This window comes from Ursus americanus, chromosome 27 (assembly GCF_024610735.1).
Source record: "Ursus americanus isolate L20-20 chromosome 27, mUrsAme1.1.p, whole genome shotgun sequence".
Classification (NCBI taxonomy): domain Eukaryota; kingdom Metazoa; phylum Chordata; class Mammalia; order Carnivora; family Ursidae; genus Ursus; species Ursus americanus.
Genome location: NC_142153.1, coordinates 19,399,102 through 19,418,171, shown reverse-complemented (window position 1 = coordinate 19,418,171; position 19,070 = coordinate 19,399,102). Strand labels below are relative to the sequence as shown.

At 40.7% G+C, this 19,070-nt stretch overlaps 1 protein-coding gene and 1 non-coding gene across 6 annotated transcripts in view; both read right to left on the bottom strand.

Annotated features, from left to right (window-relative positions):
* Window positions 1–19,070, bottom strand: part of MTUS1 (microtubule associated scaffold protein 1) — a 164,884-nt gene that overhangs the window by 135,874 nt on the left and 9,940 nt on the right. The gene's annotated exons all lie outside the window — the stretch shown is intronic.
* LOC123780448 (U6 spliceosomal RNA) lies at window positions 8,092–8,199 on the bottom strand. Its single transcript, XR_006776414.2, has one exon. It is a non-coding gene; the product is annotated as a U6 spliceosomal RNA (small nuclear RNA).

The following is a 19,070-nucleotide window of genomic DNA, read 5'->3' as shown; positions in this document are numbered from 1 at the left end:
AAAAATACTTTTATTTCAAGATTTTCTGGCTTCAGAATTTCCTAAAGCTTCAAAACCAGCATGTGGACAACCCTACACGTTCACAAACTCTTAACACCGCATTCCTGCAAGCTTAGTAATTTCACTAAGTCAAGTGTTTCAACATTTGCCTTTTACAAATAACTATGTTTCAGGACATCCTGTATTCTTTAAACATAAGACAACATCAATAACAAGGTTGCATTCCCCCAATCCTCCCACCTTGTTGCTAAAATAGTGTAAAAGGCAAATTGCCAGGTTAAACATACTCAAAGCATTTTAAATATTCAAGTAGTTCTAAGTTTCCTTCTTCCCCTCCCTTCCATTCTCTCTCATTCACTTATTCTTTATTCTTATGCATGATCCATAAGCTACAACCAAAAAAACTAACCATCTGGATAGTTCAGATGACACAGTAAACTAAAGTACATATAATTTTCTACCACACTCCATGCTACTGCAGACATAACCATAAAATGACCATAGTCCATTTTAACAACATATAAACTTTTTTACATGTTGCTTAGAGTTTTGGTATTTGGCAACATAAGCACAAAACACGGCACACCAGACTTAACTCTCTTCCTCTCCAAAAAAAATAGGTAAGAGTGTATTCACATTTGTTCATAATAATCTTTGCATTTTTACATATTCTCAGATTTATCCTGAAGTAGGGATATTTTAATATCACAAAATCTAAGAGGATGAAAAATATGTAAAATTTTAAAAATGGCTTATTAAAAAAAAGTATCACTTCTAAAACTTAACTCAAGTTTTTGCTTAATTTGAATGCCCTAAATCAGTTATATTAAGGTAACTTACCTACATTCCTCAGAACATCAAAATCAACAGCTAGGAAATTGAGAGGTCTGATTCAAGTTATTTGTCCCAAAACAAAATACTTCATGGTTGTACATAAGAAACTGTCTTTTTCATAGAGCAGAAACTGCAAGTAGACTAAAAGAAATCCAAACACCAGACCATTCAATGAATCCTCTCAGGAGACCACGGTTATTCAAAGACCAGCTGGGTCTTGCAGCAGTAACACAGCTGAGTGTAACGTCTCCCCCCCACCACCACCAACAAACTAAAGAATTTTCATTGGACTCTTTGCCAACAAAACATCACAGACTTGTCTGAAGCTTAAAGGGGGGGGGGGGACACTTGTACACAGATGTTTCTTGGTTATATTGTACATCACTTACAGAAAGACTGAAGACCAAACACAAAGTTCTGTACAGCAAGCAACTTACTGGTCTATCCAGACCATCTCTGCAAATAGGAGGGACTTTAGCTTGTCAGATTAAATCAGCATTCACTGGTGCTGGGTGACTGCCTTTTTTTTTTTTTTTTTTTTTAAGATTTTATTTATTTGACAGAGACAGCCAGCGAGAGAGGGAACACAAGCAGGGTGAGTGGGAGAGGAAGAAGCAGGCTCCTAGCGGAGGAGCCTGATGTGGGGCTCGATCCCAGAACGCAGGGATCACGCCCTGAGCCGAAGGCAGACGCTTAACGATTGTGATTGCGCCACCCAGGCGCCCCTAGGGTGACTGGTTTCTTTTTTTTTTTTTTTTAAGATTTTATTTATTTACTTGACAGAGAGAGAGAGACAGCCAGCGAGAGAGGGAACACAAGGAGGAGGAGTGGGAGAGGAAGAAGCAGGCTCCTAGCAGAGCAGGGAGCCCAATGTGGGACTCGATCCCGGAACGCCAGGATCACGCCCTGAGCCGAAGGCAGACGCTTAACGACTGAGCCACCCAGGCACCCCGGGTGACTGCTTCTTAATTAAAGAACCCAGAATATTCCAGTGACTTGAATTTAAAAAAAAAAAAAAAAAAGTTTTGAAGGAAACGTCTTAAGTATGTACCCACATCACAATAGGAATTCAGATTTAAGGTATACTCTTTATTGATCTAAGTTCAATTTGATTTTTCATTTTCTATCAGTGTAGGAATATTACCTCCTATACTAAAAACTGACGATTTTCATAGCCTTTAAACTCAGGAAATTCTGAGTGCTCACGGATTATGAGATGATTTATGTATAAGGAACTTACATATAAATTTGCTTTGTAATTATTTAAATATTTATAATCATCTTGGGAATCTTATCTAAATACCAAAATATTAAAAATATTTACACTCCAGTGGAGGAAAACCCATTCTTTACAGATTGCATTGTTTGGATCAACATTTCTTTCAGAGAAAGTGAAATTGGAAGATTTAGAAATCTTGGGCCAGTGTAACCGCTCTTAGCATTACTAGTAACTGGAGTCACTGAAGCTGACTTCTCCCCGTAGTCAATACAGGCCCCTGAAATGAATGCCTTTTAAATCCCGACAACAGGCTGTCCCATGCAGATAACCGAAATAATGCCAGCAAGTCTTGCAGGCAGGCAGTCTACACATGAGGTCAAACACTCCAATAGTGGGACCTGGGTGCAAACCTGTTGGTGCTGGAGCCCACGCTCTGACCCATGCCGCAGCCCCTGCACTAACGTGTCCTCCTTCAACCCCACGCACGTCACACACAACCCTGAGCTCTACTGCGTGGAGGAGGGGGTGCGCGCAGTCCCCAACGGAGAAACAGGTGATTCCCCAAGTTCATTTGGGAATGCTTTCTAATTCAAAATTCATTTTCCTAGAGCAATACTATTGTTAACAATTATATCAATTCTCTGGAAATAAAACACTACTTTTCTTAACAAAAATAATTTTACAATTCTCCTGGAAACAGGGCCCAGTCATGGAAGAGGGGCTAATACTGACGATGGACACCACTTCCGGTGCTCAGAGCATCTAGTTCATTCTATGCAACCTTATTCTAGGAGAATAGGGTGGTCTAGGGAGGAAGTTAGGATTTCTAGGAGTGCCTCTGTGGCCCAACTCTAGGGGTCACCGTTCACACCACATTCTACAGAAAAGAAACTCAGCAGCAGTACGTTTACATTAAAGTGGATGGTTTATGGAGGAATCTTGAGCCCAAACCATTCCATTAAAATACAATTTTATTATGCAATTTTAAAAAATTAAAAAAATAAAGAGGATGGTAACAGTGCCCTTAGAGCCCTAAGGCCTTCCAAGTTCATACAGCTGCTTAGAGACACAACCAGGATCACAACTCTTATTTTCAGCTGCTCTTTAATGGTGCATTTAGGATATAAGCAAATTTTTATCCTCTTTAACACTGTGTATTCAACTGTCTTAGGGGAAATGGCATTGAGTAACAGACAAATCCTGCAGTGAGAACATCAAATATACTAAAAGGAAAACCTGCACACACTAGAGACAAACCTACAGAAAACAACTCATTAAAAAAAAAAAAAAAAAAAAAAAACGACCAAAGACATCCCACACCTATGTAACATATTAAGCAGTCTGTGTCCCAAAGCTCCAAACAAAAACAAGAGTATTTCACTTGCATTACCCAAACCCGAACCCCCCTTATTCTTTATCTCCCACTGACTACACCACAAAGGAGATAGTGATTTGTAATTATGACTGCCATGTGCGTCTGCTGAGACAAAATCATCTGGTCCTGAGGCCAGCGTCATCTGCATTAATGTCATAGGAGGGAAGCACTGTGGCCACCATCGCTGATGCCAATTAAGATAAGGAGCCAGGACATTCAGTCCTCAACTGGGTCTCAAGACAGATGACATTTTTCTACAAAGAGAACCTAGGCCCCAAACCAAACACCCTATGTTCCACATTTTTTAACCCGGTATCTGTCAGTGATAAAAATTATCTAGGCATGAAAACATTTGGTTACTCAATGGGGTAAAGCACCATAGCAGTTTTCCCAATTCCTGAAACTGCACAACCACCTGCCAATCGTCACAAATAATCAAAGGGAGAGAGGTAGAAAGAAAACAACAACAACAACAAAAATCAACACAGGTCTTGAAAAAGTATTGGTGTGGGAACTATGCAAAGATTATATGACAAGACTGCTTAATCCATGTTAGAGAATTAGAAAGAGATTCAACCTCCACAAATACGTTCCTGAGAAAGGCAAACTACCTACCAGAAACTAAATCATGTTTCCAGTTTCCTAGGCATGTGCAAAACACACTCGGAACTTGCCCCCCTTTCCCCTACTTGATTCACAAAGTTAACTTGGGTTGAGAAACTTAACCTCTCTTTATTCCCTGACATGCCAGTAAGAACCCAAGAGGGAAAAAAGTTACACGGTATCCTATACAGAAAGACTAGAAGTCCTCCCAGAAGCAGAAATAATGAATTAGACATCACTGGAAATTAACATCTCTGAACCCAACTTTTAAAACGTTATAGGATGCCAGAGACCAGCAAGTCCAGGTGCAGCGGTGGGGGAAGGGTCTTCACCAAGAGTTCAGCCGGCTCCAGTTATCACAGACGCCTGGACGTGCTCTGAAGACGCTGGAAGCAAGTCAGAAGGCCCAGTGCTTGCATCAGGGCCTCTCTGCACAAAGGAAATCTTCGGTAAGATGCTGCACTTTGACGTAGCACACACGTGCAGCAGGCACTTCGAGGAAAAACTCCCACGTCTCCCCCATCACTCTGAGTCAACCAGCACTCAGATACTATACCCACATAACACACGTGTTATCAACGGCTACAATTTCTAAGATGGAAACATAGTCACAAAGCACACAATAGGCAAGTGGGATGCAGACGTTAACATGCTCATTCCGAAGCCCAGGGTCTGACCCAGTCCACAGCCCCTGCACATACATGTTCTCCCTCCACCCCAAGCACCTCATCACACCCCCTTGCTACACTGCTGGGACAGGCAGTCCTCAACTTACAAGCACATTATCCTCCAAAGCTCATTTGGAAATTTATTCCAAGTCAAAATTCATTTTCCTAGAGAGATGGGATTAATGATGACTAGGTTCCCAGGCTAGCCCCCAAACTAAAGCCCATTTAATCTATAATGTAACAAAAACACTCCCCTAACACTTAATATATGTATGGAGACCAAGCAGCTGAACACCAGTTAGGGCATTGTGTCAATGGGGACAAAACACAGTCACAGAAGAGAATTAAAGAAGCTACTTTGCTACCTGACTCTACTGCCATCATCTCCAGTCTCAGGAGTCAGAAGAGAGTAGAGGAAGAGGGGTGGAAAAAAAATGAGAGAATGTTCTCTGCTTTTCTAAAACATAAAGAGATGAAAGAGGAAGGAATTTCATTTTCCACCCTGCCTCTTCCTTCTCCTCCCTTTACAATCCCAAATGAGACATAAGACTTCAGGCCTTCCTCACTCCAGTCAGACAGGTGGTCTCCTGCCTACTCCTTGTGTATGGAAACAGCCCACCTGAAAACACCAAGAGCAAAATTTTGCTTCAAAGATAAAATCTGTCAGGGGCACCTGGGTAGTACAGTCAGTTAAGAGTCCAACTCTTGGTTTCAGCTCAGGTCTGATCTCAGGGTCATGAGATTGAGCCCCATGTTGGGCTCTATACTCACTGGGGAGTCTGCTTGGGATTCTCTCTCTCTTCTCCTTCTGCCCCCTCCCTACATACACACACACACTATCTCTCTCTCTCTCTCTCTCAAATAAATAAATCTATCTTAAAAAAAAAAAAAATCTGTCGGGATACATGGGTGGCTCGGTCGGTTAAGCATCTGCCTTTGGCTCAGGTCATGATCCCAGGGTCCTGGGATCGAGTCCTGCATCATCAGCTCCTTGCTAAGCAGGGAGTCTGCTTCTCCCTCTGCCTGCAACTCTTTCTGCTTGTGCTCTCTCTCTCCTCTGACAAATAAAATCTCTAAAAAATAAAAATAAAAAAAATTTTTTTAGATCTGTCATTTCTTAACATCTTCCACCAAAGCAGAGAACTTTCTTCCCCATTTTCAATCCAACTATCTTAGTACACACATAAGAAAGCCAGTATCTAGGACAATGAAATGAAACCAAGGAACAGAAAATTTAATTCAAAATGTTAACACCATGTGAAAAAAAAAGGACTTGAAAAGACATTTCTCCTAAGAATGCGTACAAATGGCTGATAAGTGCATGAAAAGATGCTCAACATCAAAAGTCTTCTGGGAAATGCAAATCAAAACCATGAGATACCATTTCACACCCATTAGCTTGGCTATTATCAAAATGTTAGTGAGGATGTGAAGAAATTGGAACGCACTCAAATTCATAGTCAGAATGTAAAATGATGCAGCAGCTGTGGAAAATGATCTGGTGGCTCTTCAAAGAGTTAAATATAGAACTACCACATGACCTTGTATTCCGCTCCTAGGTATATACCCAAAAGGACCGAAAGCAGGGGCTTGAACAGATATGTGTAAACCCATGTTTACATCACCATTATTCACAATAACTACAAGGCTGAAGCAATCTGAGTGTCCATCAACAGATGAATAGATAAAATGTGGTACATAAATATGATGGAATATTATTCAGCCATAAAAAGGGGAGGAAATTCTGACTCACGCTACAAACAGATGAACTTTGAAAACACGCTAAATGAAATAAATCAGACCAAAAGGACAAATATGGTAGCAGTCTTCTTACTTGGGGTACCAAGATAGGCAAACTCATACAGACAGTAGAATAGTGTTTACCAGGGGCTGGTGGGAAGATTGAATGGAAAATTAGCCTTTAACGAGTTCAAAGTTTCTGTTTGCATTGATGGAAAATTCTGGAACTAGATCATGGTGATGGTTACACAACATTATGAATTTAGTTAATGCCACTGATCTATGTACTTAAAAGTGGTTAAAATGGTAAATTTTATGTTACGTATATTTTACCACAAACAAACCAAAAACAGACCACAAACCAGAAGAACTAGAGCTAACAGCATAACTTCATTGCAACCTCAACTTTCCTAATCTATAGAATAGGAGAAAAATACAGTATTACGTGTCTTCAAATTTTGGGCTGCCTCATAACTATCCGGTATCTCAAATATTAAACCCACAAATAGAAGGGTCTACACCCTAGCATGCATCATCATGCTGACCACCGTGGCACGACCCGGCTGCCAGGGAGAAGCTCTTCTGAGTTAGACCATCACATACAAAGAATCCACTTATACACGTGAACAGACACCTTAACTTGGTGAGTTTCATTGTGAAAATCTTATTTAAATTCTCATTGTACCAACATAAAGTCACGAAATAAAGGATTTCAGAGAAGGGTACAATTAGGATAGTAACCAGAGTGCATTTGCTGACAAAGAGTGTTAGATGAAGTTGTTTAAAATTAAGAAGGGGGGCGCCTGGGTGGCACAGCGGTTAAGCGTCTGCCTTCGGCTCAGGGCGTGATCCCGGCGTTGTGGGATCGAGCCCCACATCAGGCTCCTCTGCTATGAGGCTGCTTCTTCCTCTCCCACTCCCCCTGCTTGTGTTCCCTCTCTTGCTGGCTGTCTCTATCTCTGTCAAATAAATAAATAAAATCTTTAAAAAATAAAAAAATAAAGAATAAATAAATAAAATTAAGAAGGGGGCGCTAGGACAGCCAGTGGGACCCGTGGCCAGCAGTCACTGGGGGAGTCCTGCAGACTCCAGGTAGAGCAGCCTGGCCAGCCTAGGGGGCTCCAGCGAAGAGCGTAAAACTCAAAGTGAGCACAAAACACATAACCTCACAATGTGTCACACACCCTGGGAACAGGTTTCTAGACAGGCAGTTAAATCAAGGTACTGCGGTTCCTACGAGCCCTCCAAACCATTTAGCACCAGTGTGGATATTACTTCCAGACAGACTGACACAACTACCTATATATGGAACATTCCCACTCAAGGACCACTTAATAAGAAACTCCTCCAGGGTTAAGTAAATCTCAACCTGGCTGCATGGTTCCAAGAATAAGAGCCGTCTCGTGAACTTCCTTGTATTACAGAAGTCTCAAACACGATGCATAACATAAAGCGAGCATTCAATAAATGCTAATAAATCAGATTTTCTTAGCTAGCCATTAAATAGGAGATGGATCAAAACCAAGAAGAGGTAAACAACTTCTTGTGATGAGAAGTTTTAAGATCTTTCTCTAAGCAATTTTTAAACACGCAACACAGTAGCATCAATTATAATCACTATGCTGTACATTACATCCCAGGCCTTAGCTTATAAAAAGACAAAATGCTTCATGAAGTTGCGTGTTATCCTTGGGAAGGGGTCACGCTCATCTTCCTCTGTATTGTTCCAATCGTAGTATACGAGCTGTGGAAACAGGTACCTAAATGATTTTTAATATGTAAAAACAAATATTAAAAAATAGATACATGTAATACTCCCAACTCTTTCCTGAGACCATATTGTAGTTACCCTTTTGAAAAGCAACTTGAATGTCATAAAATGGATTTTGTGTAATCTTACTTTGAATGGGAACCTCTGAGTGTAGGCTTAGTTCACAACAACCCCCTTTCTCAGAGAATGTCTCCTTTTCACTCACTGAGGTGGGCTCCACTGTAAGAACAACAGTGAATCGTCCTGGTGTGGACGACTATCTCAAATGGGGTCAGACTGTCTCTCCCCCACCACTTGGATTTGAAATAGCTAGGGAGGCACAGTGTGTCTGTGGAAGTCCCTGGAACTGGAAAACATAAATCTCAGCACTGTGGAGTTAGCCTCCTCCTGCCATGCGCTCATGAGCAGAGGAAACAAGTCTCTGCAGAGAGAACGCTACCCAAGCCCCAAGAGAAGCAGAAATGAACAATAAGAATGACCGACCTGACTTGGTTCCAGACAATGTCCTTGACATTAACTTCTGAGAAATATTCCATACCCTTTTAACACCTATCCATTTTTTAACCCGGTTAGCTTGAATTGATTTCTATTACTTTCAATTAAGAGTTTTAAACTGTTGCCAAGAATTTATCATAGGAACACTGTAGATGATGGTTAGCACATTTTCTACAACTGTGATGACTTAGAAACAAACTGAATGTCACCAAGGAACGGATTAGAAAATTACAGTGACTCAATGAAATGCAACCATTTAAAAAATATGCAGTTTAGGGGCACCTGAGCAGCGCAGTCGTTAAGCATCTGCCTTCGGCTCAGGGCGTGATCCCGGCGTTATGGGATCGAGCCCCACATCAGGCTCCTCTGCTATGAGCCTGCTTCTTCCTCTCCCACTCCCCCTGCTTGTGTTCCCTCTCTCGCTGGCTGTCTCTCTCTCTGTCAAATAAATAAATAAAATCTTTAAAAAAAAATATGCAGTTTATAAAACTAGGAAAAATGGGTGTTTTAGGATTACAACCATGCAAAACGTCTAGAACAAACATGGGAAAATGAAGACAGTAGACATGAATAGGGGTTCGTGGGCTGTGGGTCACTGATGCTGTTTTAATTTCCTGTCTACTAATTAAAACCAGGAAGAAAAAGCTAATAAATCGCCAAAAACTAGAAACAACATAGATGTCCATCATCAGTGGTTGAATAAGAAAAACTGAAGTACGTCCATATAATGAAATACCACTCGGAGACCATTGATACAAACGGCCTGTGTGTTTGAGATGTTGCTCTAAGTGAAAGATGCCATCACAAAAGGCATGTAATGCTCTTTCCATCGTATCTGGAAGGACAAAACCATAAAGACAGACTGTGATCAGCATTTGCCTGGGAGTCAGGGGAGAAGGCTGAAAGGGACACAAAGAAACCGCATGATAGACATTTCTATTTTTTTGATGGTGGCTGATGATATATTTGCCAAAGTTCAACGAACTGCCCACCTAAAAAGCCAATTTTTGCTGTAAGGATACCTCAGTTAGTCTTAAAAATAAGGACACTAAGCTTGGAAACCAAACCAAAGCTACTGAGGCACGTGTTTTCTAACATTGGATGACATTCATTCACATTTATCAGGTGCCCACATATGCCCAACACTCTGGTAGGTGTTACTACAGAGAGAACAAAATAAAACAACGATACAAACAGAAATCGTAGTCAGTGAAGGAAAGCACAGGCAATCCGGTTGCTATCATAGGGTCAAGGTCTCTGAGCCAGTCACGTGTTTAGCTGAGACCTGAGGAATAAGTAGCAGAGAAGAGGAAACGCAGGGAAAGATTTTAGATGTACTATTATAACAACAGTTGGGGCGCCTGGGTAGCGCAGTCGTTAAGCGTCTGCCTTCGGCTCAGGGCGTGATCCCGGCGTTCCGGGATCGAGTCCCACATCAGGCTCCTCTGCTATGAGCTTGCTTCTTCCTCTCCCACTCCCCCTGCTTGTGTTCCCTCTCTCGCTGTCTCTCTGTCACATAAATAAATAAAATCTTAAAAAAAAAAATAATAACAACAGTTAACAACTCACTAGCAACTCAACTGTTTAAATATATGAAGTGTGGTTATATTTTATTATTTTGATATGATGTAGGATGGGGCTTCCTAAGTAAGCAAATGAAGCTCTCAAAACGGCAGTAGGGGTAGTGGCCAGATACAAAAAAATGCTGTGGATTTGGGGGGCCCTCAAGAGTATTATGGCTCCCCCATCCACTGCTGATATTTCAAAAGTGATGAACAGAATGTACACAGTTCCCTGACATAAGACTGCCTAAAAGGGTAATTAAATCTCATGTCCTGGTGTTTTCAAGAGATGTATTGTACTTGTTTTTAATCTTGGCTGAATTTACCATGGTTTCCTCAAGTTTATGAAGATTCTAAATGATCACTAAACACACACTTACTTACCAAGAAGTGAACAAAAGTGTCCTCTGCCTGGTATTCAAAACTCTTCACGCTGCAGGGTTCGAGCCCCAAGACACCTCCTTCACTTGACTTCAGAGGCACTCCCCTATCTTTATCCTCCTCAACTCACAGGCTGCTCCTTGGCAAATGCCTCTGCAGGCTTCTCTGACCAACCTCCTAATGTTAGGAGTAATTCATGGCCCAAGTCTCTTACTCCCTTCTCTTCCTACATTCATCTGATTTTAAATACATTCTGTTTGATGGCAAGCCCCACAAGCATCTCATTGTCTGGATCTTTCGCCAAGGCTCCAGATTTGAAGACCCAACTGTTAATTCAACATTTGCATCTGCATACCTAATGGGCAACTCAAACTTCCTGCATCTAAAAGAACTCCAGGCTTCTAGAGTCACACAAATTCTTTCTCGCCCCAGTGTTCCTTACTCTCAATAAAAGCTGCCTCTATGCGCCCACGCTGATCATGCCAAAAACCTAGCGGTCAGCCTTGATGAGATGAGAGGGCAAGAGGGGAATCAGCAAGTAACATAGGCACCGCCTTCAAAATATATTCCAAATGCAACTATTTCTCACCTTCACTATTACTTCAGGTTCAAGACACCCATCTCCCTCTCCTGAAGGACTGAGTAAATCATTAGCCTCTTGCCTCCTTACAACACATTCTCCACAAAGCAATCAGAGTGAGTTCTCAGCTCATTGCAAATCCCCTCTCAAAGCCCCGGGCCCTCATGAGACAAAAAATGGACCTACTGACATAGAACAACAATTAGCAACACATTAGCCTTTGCACTGAAGGTAACAAGAAATACCTTCAAAGTCAAGAGAGTCCTCCTGTTACCCCTAAATCAGAGAATATTGCTTAAATTTAGTAATCAACACTCAGATGCAGTGAAAGAATCCCTTAAAACAAAAACAAAACAAAATCAATGACCATCCATCCCTAAATCAATGTGTTCAAACTAAATACTCTCTGCCTCTTATCTGATCAGACCTCCACAGTCACCTTGGAGGCTGGGAGGGAAAACAAAGCTCTTCATCTTTTGACCACAGAAATTTTAAAAATCTGAAGTAATCTGGTTTCACCTTAAATAGAAAAGGAGACTGGAAAATAAATACTAAGTTTTGAATCTCTCATACCTAGTCGGAAAACAGCTACCATTAGAAAAGATTATCTACAGAAATTTCTCCTAACCAGTATGACTTCAACATGAAATGTATACCAAATGTATCCAAAGTGTTGTTAGTATGTTAAATAATCTTTCCAGAAACTTCAGTTTTAAATGTATAGGTCCACAACTGCATAAAAAATAAAATACCGAGGAGTATTAAATTTAATCAAGGAAGTAAAAGACCTGTACTCTGAAATAAGACACTGATAAAAAAAATTGAAGTTGACACAAATAAATGGAAAGATATGCTGTGCTCATGCTTGGAAGAATTAATATGGTTAAAATGTCCATACAACCCAAAGCAATCTACAGATTCAATGCAATCCCTATCAAAATACCAATAACATTTTTTCCCAGAACTAGAACAAATAATCCTGAAATTTTTAATCGAACTACAAAGGAACCCAAGTAGCCAAAGCAATATTGCAAAGCTGAAGGCATAACAAGACCAGATTTCAAACTATACTACAAAGCTATAGTAATCAAAACAGCTTGGCATTCTCTCTCTCTCTCTCTCTCTCTCTCTCATACACACACACACACACACACACACACACAGAAATAAATGTACACTTGTATGGTTAATTAATCTAGGACAAAAAAAGGCAAGAACATACAAGGGGAAAAAGTCTTCAAAATGGTGCTGGGAAAACTGGACACCTGAAAGAAGGAAACTGGACCACTTTCTTACACCATACATAAAAATAAACTCAAAATAGATTCAAGACCGAAACATAAGGCCTCAAGCCATAAAAATCCTAGAAGAAAACATAGGCAGTAATCTCTTTGACATCAGCCTTAGCAATGTTTTTTTGGATCTGTCTCCTCAGACCAGGGCAACAGAAGCAAAAAGGAGTAAGTGGGACCCCATCAAGTTAACAAACCTTTTGCACAGCAAAAGAAACCATCAACTAAATGAAAAGGCAACCTGTTGAATGGCAGAAGATATATGCAATGATACATCCAATAAGGGATCAATATCCAAAATATATAAAGAACTCCTACAACTCAGCACCAAAAGAACAAACAATCCGATTTTAAAAATGGGCGAAGGACCTGAATAGGTATTTTTCCAAAGAAGATATACAGATGGCCAACAGACACGTGAAAAGATGCAACATCAATAACCAATAGGGAAATGCAAATCAAAACCAAAAGATATCACCTCACATCTGTTAGAATAGCTAGTATCAAGAAGACATAGTAAGTGTTAGTGAGGATGTAAAGAAAAGGGAACCCTCCTGCACTGTTGGTCGGAAAGCAAAATGCTGTAGCTACTATAGAAAACAGCGTGGAGGTTCCTCAAAATAAATTGAGAGCTGCCATATGGTCCAACAATTCCACTTCCGCGTATTTTTCCAAAGGAAAAAAAAAAAGATATATGCACCCCTATATTTATTGCAGCATACTCACAATAGCAAATGAAAAGATATATGCACCCCTATATTTATTGCAGCATACTTACAATAGCCAAAATATGGAAACAACCGAAGAAGTGTCCATTATTAGATGAATTGATAAAGAAGGTGTGGGGTATACACAATGGAATATTACTTAGCCATAAAAAGGATGAAATCTTGCCATTTGTGACAATATAGTTGGAACTGGAGGGTATTATACTAAGTGAAATAAACCAGATCAAGACAATATAAAGATTTCACATAAATGTGTTATTTAAAAAACAAAAACAAAGCTAAACTGAAACAAAATCATAAATACATAGAACTGGTGGTTGCTAGAGGGGAGCAAGGTAGGGAGAAAGGTAAAATGGGGAAGAGGGGTTAAAAGGTACAAACTTTCAGTTATAAAAGAAGACGCGGAATGCAATGTACAGCACAGGGAATATAGTTAATATTGCAACAACTTTGCATAGTGACAGATGTTAGCTAGATTTATTGTGATCACTTCGTAATATATAAACGTTGAATCACCGTTGTACATCTGAAACTAGCCTAATAATGTACGTCAACTACACTTGGATTAAAAAATTGTCCCATGCTTCATTAAAAACTAATGACGTACTGTATGGTAACTAACATAATTTAAAAAAGGAGAAATAATGGCTATTTTTTTTTAAAGTAAAAAATAAAATTGTTTAAATGACCTGTCATCTTCAAATTTTCAAACAATGCTTCACTTTGTGTTCTCAGGCACTATAGGAAACAAGGCACATCACTGTTTCCATTCCTCAACAATCTGTGACCAACATTAAATACAAAATGTTTTCTTACAAATTAGAAACATCTAGAAATATATCCCACTAAGTCCAGCATCATAAAAAGAATAACCTCCCATATTTGCTTTTACTGTTTCTAAGGTTTTTTGAAAGTCAATCTCTAAAATGTTTATCTCCCCCTATAGAAGCCAGAAAGAAAACATTCACGCTCCTCTACACTTTTCACACCTGTCTTCAGACACACACACACACACACACACACACACTCCCCATTTGACTGTCTCCTTGTGGCATCATCTTCTGGCAGCAAGAACGGAGCAGTGGCACTGTGCCTCCTCCCGAACCGTGACTATTTTTAGGCCAGCGGCCCCTCTGATTCCTAACTTGGCCCTAGGTAATCATGAGACAGTGAGAAACCCTTCAGAAGCCAGGCAAGTCCCAGTAGGATTAACAACACTCCACTGCAAGAATCTCCCAAGGGCTACAAAGGAGGACACCCTCCCAAGCACAGCGAGGTCGTGACCTCTATAGCCCCACCCACCCCCTGCCCTCACTTGGCCCAACCAAGGCTGGATTCCCATTCCTGACATGCAATCTATAGTACCCATAATTTCATTGGGGAAAAAAAATAAAATAAAATTTTTTAAAAGCTAAAATTTCCTACTTTTATGAGAGTTTTAACCCATATGCTGGAAAATTTAAAGCAATTCAGTGTTGAGATTTTTTTTTCTCCTCCTCAAATGTCATGTCCAGTAACAACACAGATTTTGGATTTGCTGACCTTGGGAAGAGGTAGGTAGTGATAAAAACGTTCAAAGAAAATTTTAGTCACCTTTCAAAAAAAGAATATACCAAGATGGTATAATAATAGGAGGTAAGTGTCTCCTTGTGCTATTTATAAATATAACCACACACTATAACGTCTATAATTGGTACAGGCCCACCAGAAACACCAAATATATCTGAAGTTAGCACTCTACACCATCACTGCTATGCCTCTATTAAAGACAACTATAGTAAGGCAAATTTCAAGTTCAGTGTTTGGTTGGTTTCTCCAGCTCACTACTAAAATGAAACATCAGAACCTCAAACTCGGTTTGAATATTGAAATTTCAAGGGAGAGCACATCCAAAAAAAAAAAAAAAAGGGAAAAAACACATTCATATATTTCATTTTGTACCTTTCCACCAAGGGCATCAAGTCACATGAAAATTAATTGCCTTCATTCATCCCCCATCTTGGATTTTGTAAAGAACTGTCCATCTTTTCTGAACCCATAGATTGACAGTGTCAAAAATGTTTGTTCTCCAGATGTCTCCTGATAACATCAAATGAAGACCTCATGAAAATGTTAAGGACAAGACACGGGCTCTAGTATTTAAGAAGACAAGCTTGATTCAGAGGGGGAACCAACCAGTAAAGACTCACTCACTGATTCTGGTTGTGGCATCTGCTTATTGGGAATCTCTGTCCCTCAAGGTGACCACACCTCTGTCACATGTCCTCTTCTCCATCTACTCTGGGGATCTAGGATGGCTGAATGTGGGAATGTGCCAGGAGAACCAAGAAATATAGCATGATCTCAGGAAGCAAGAAGCCCAGCCAAGTTCCCTCCCTTAACCTCATAAGCAGAACAAAATCTCTCTGTTTCAAAATTAGCTACTTTTTTTTTTTCTTCTCAGAAGGGAGTATAGGAAGAGGGAGCCTATGGGATCTTAGAATCCGTCCTCAATAGACTTAGAGGAATAGACTGTATAATTTGTTTAAAGACATTGAATATGCATACTGTTATACTATAGAAAAATTTGGAAATTCACAAATTGGGCTTTGTTTGGCTTTATATTTGCAAGGCATTAATGTGTTTAATGCAAAGTCTTTAGCTTCATGAAAAGGATCCAAGTCTGGCTACCAATTATATCACAGCCTGACTGCAACAGCCTTTAATATCAATGGCACATCAAAGTCAATCAAAACTTAGAAGTGACTACTTCAATACTCAGAAGTGACTACCCTCAGCCATAAATCCTCAAATAATTCAGTAATAGGAGGACTCCATCCTTAATGGCGACATGTGGCTCAGTTATGGTCTGGAAATCTCAAACTGACCACAGCCAGGACCACTGCTCCCATTTGCACAGATGGGTGGGCTCTGGTGGCATGACCGGCTGGCCCTGAGTTTAAAGGCAGAGATGGATGCAAGAGGATTTGAACTTAGAAAAGGGAGGGAAGGGGCACCTGGATGGCTCAGTCGTTAAGTGTCTGCCTTCAGCTCAGGGCGTGATCCCAGGGTCCTGGGATCGAGCCCTGCATCGTGCTCCCTGCTCTGATGGGAGCCTTCTCTTCCTGCCCCTCCCCCCCTGCTTGTGTTCCCTCTTTCACTGGCTGTCATATAAATAAATTAAATTTAAAAAAGAAAGAAAGAAAAAGAAATGGGAGGGAAATGTTTTACTCATGCTCCCCCAAATAATATCTGTGGAATTCAACAGTCCAGTTTTTTAAAGTAAAGAATTTTAGGATCTACTCATGCCTTTCTCTAAATGATTCTGACCCCTGCGAAAAGTATTTTAATCAGATATTAACCAAAGTAACATCTCTCCTTTGGGATAGATCTTTCTAACTTTTATACCTAAAATGTCCGTGTGATTTAACTTAATTCACACTTACAGTTTAGAAAAATTCTATTCCCACCGTTATATGAATGCAAGATGTTATATAGTTAGCTATCCAAACCTTACCAATTTTTTTTACAACTATTCCCTTAATAATAAAGACTTTCAAGCAGGAGATAATTCTTTTTTTAAATATTCAGAACCTCCAATTAGCTACAAAAGGAGGAACCCCCTACAACAGTACTCGAGTCATCCCAGAAAAGCTAAGGGGGGGGTCGCATTCTTCATGTACCACCCTGCCTGTTTCTGTATCCCTGCCATGAAGTGACCTTTTACTGCAAGAACTTCCATTCATTTAACAAACATTGATTACTTGCCTACCACGCACCAGCTGCTCTGCTAGGGACACAATGGTGAACACAGTCCCTGTGTTTGAGGAGCCTTCAAAGAGCCAATAGTTAAGACAAGAAAGTACAAGTAAACAACTACAAAAACTGCAAAATTAGAGGTGGAGCCCAGCCTAAAGGAACCCCAGGGGTGGACTCCACTGGTGTGGACATGGAGAGAATGATCGAGTGTAGCTCCCTGAAGAAGAGCAAGCTTGGACTGAGGATGAGGAACAGGCAGGTGTTTCGGACCCTTTCAGATTCTATCAGCTAGTAACACTGCCCCTCCAAAAATCTGGAGGGACAACATGAGAAAGTCAGGTTTTAATTTTGCCACTAAGGACACTTAAAATATTGTGGAGGGTGGCTGATATAATAGCTGGAAAACTAAGACTTTGAATGTCAAAGAGACCTGTGACAGAAAATGCTGTGTAAACAGTGTTCGGCCCAGCAAGACTGTCAAGTGGGGACGTCTCTCTGACACATTTGCAATCCCTCCTTGTCTGCCCACAGTCTCTGACATGCGTGAGGCCAGGATGCTGGAGCAGGCGCTACCTCTTCTACAGAGAAAACGATATCAGCACAGAGCACTTCCAAGTCCCCAAAATGTTCTCACAGATGTCCTCCCCGGTGACAGCCCCATAGCACAGACAGGTCCCATGATGACTTTCTACACCTCTTTCCTATTTATAGGTCTTCCCAGACATGGAGTGTCTTGCCCAAGAAACATAGTTAATAAATAAAATCAACATTAAAACCCAGTTTAAATGTGTACTCTTGGTCTCTTTCCCCCTTCCTTCCCATAGCCAAGAAGGTCCCCCAACATTTGCTAGCCACAGACCCAGCTCCGTAGAACTGCTCACACGTGGAGGGCATGCATTACTCATGGAGAGCGCCCTCATTTACTCAGCTGTTGGGCTACCTGCCTTGCTTGGACAAGTCGAATCTTCTTGGCCTCATTCTCCTCCTCTGTAAAAATTGATGCAACGGTAACAACCCATTTCGTAAGGTTGTTTTAAGGTTAAATGAAATTTTTGGAAACTTTCTAACACACACTGTTAGTTGCTACTGTTAATACAGTCAACAACCTGTGAAACAAGCTTTATTATTATCCTCACTTTAGGACCAGAACTTAGCAACTTGTTCATTCAGTCGAGGCAACTTTCTAGGACCGGGGGGTGGTGGTGAGGGGGTAACAGTTGCACAGAGGAAGATTACTTATCAAGACTCCTATTCATACACTTAACCTAAGTGCATTGCATGGTACTTAATTTTATATCAGTTAAAAAATTTGGGAGGCACCCAGGTGGCTCAGTCAGTTAAGCATCTGCCTTTGGCTCAGGTCATGATCTCAGGGTCCTGGGATTGAGCCCCACATTGGGCTCCCTGCTCAGTGGGAACCCTGCTTCTCCCTCTCCCTCTGCCTGTCACTCCCCCTGCTTGTGTTGTCAAATAAATAAAATCTTAAAAAAAATGTTCTTTTCACATTTCATGTGGCCAGTAAACAGCAGTATGTATGTTCCCAAACACATCTATTAACTCATTTCGGACCTAAAGACGTTTTTCCTGGCTCTTGTTCTATAATCTACTTTCCAACTAATCCTTCCTACCCTAGTGAAAATCTTGCATGCTGACTGCACCAACCACCATTTTGATCTGACCTTGTGGACATCAAACCTGCCTTACTTACGCAGTTTTACGTTCTACTGTTAGCTCCTGCCTATATTCACCTAGACCCTCCTAGAGAAGTAGGTCTCTGCCCACGACCCTGTCGGGGCACTATAGCCCCAGACGTAAGCAATCACTTTGAAAAGCAGTTTAGGACCACATACCCGGTACCCACAGTTTCAAACCAAGAGACCTCTGAGAATCTAAAATATTAGCTCAGTCTAGGTCAGAATTCCTTCAACACTTTTTAAGCACCTTAATAAAAGCACTATTCCAAGTACTCCTGATAGAGAGGTGAACAAAATTGTATTCTTGTTCTTGTCAAGATTACATCATCCTGTCAATATGAATTCCATCATCAATTAAGCTTTTTCATGACCATCGGTAAGAAGTAGGAG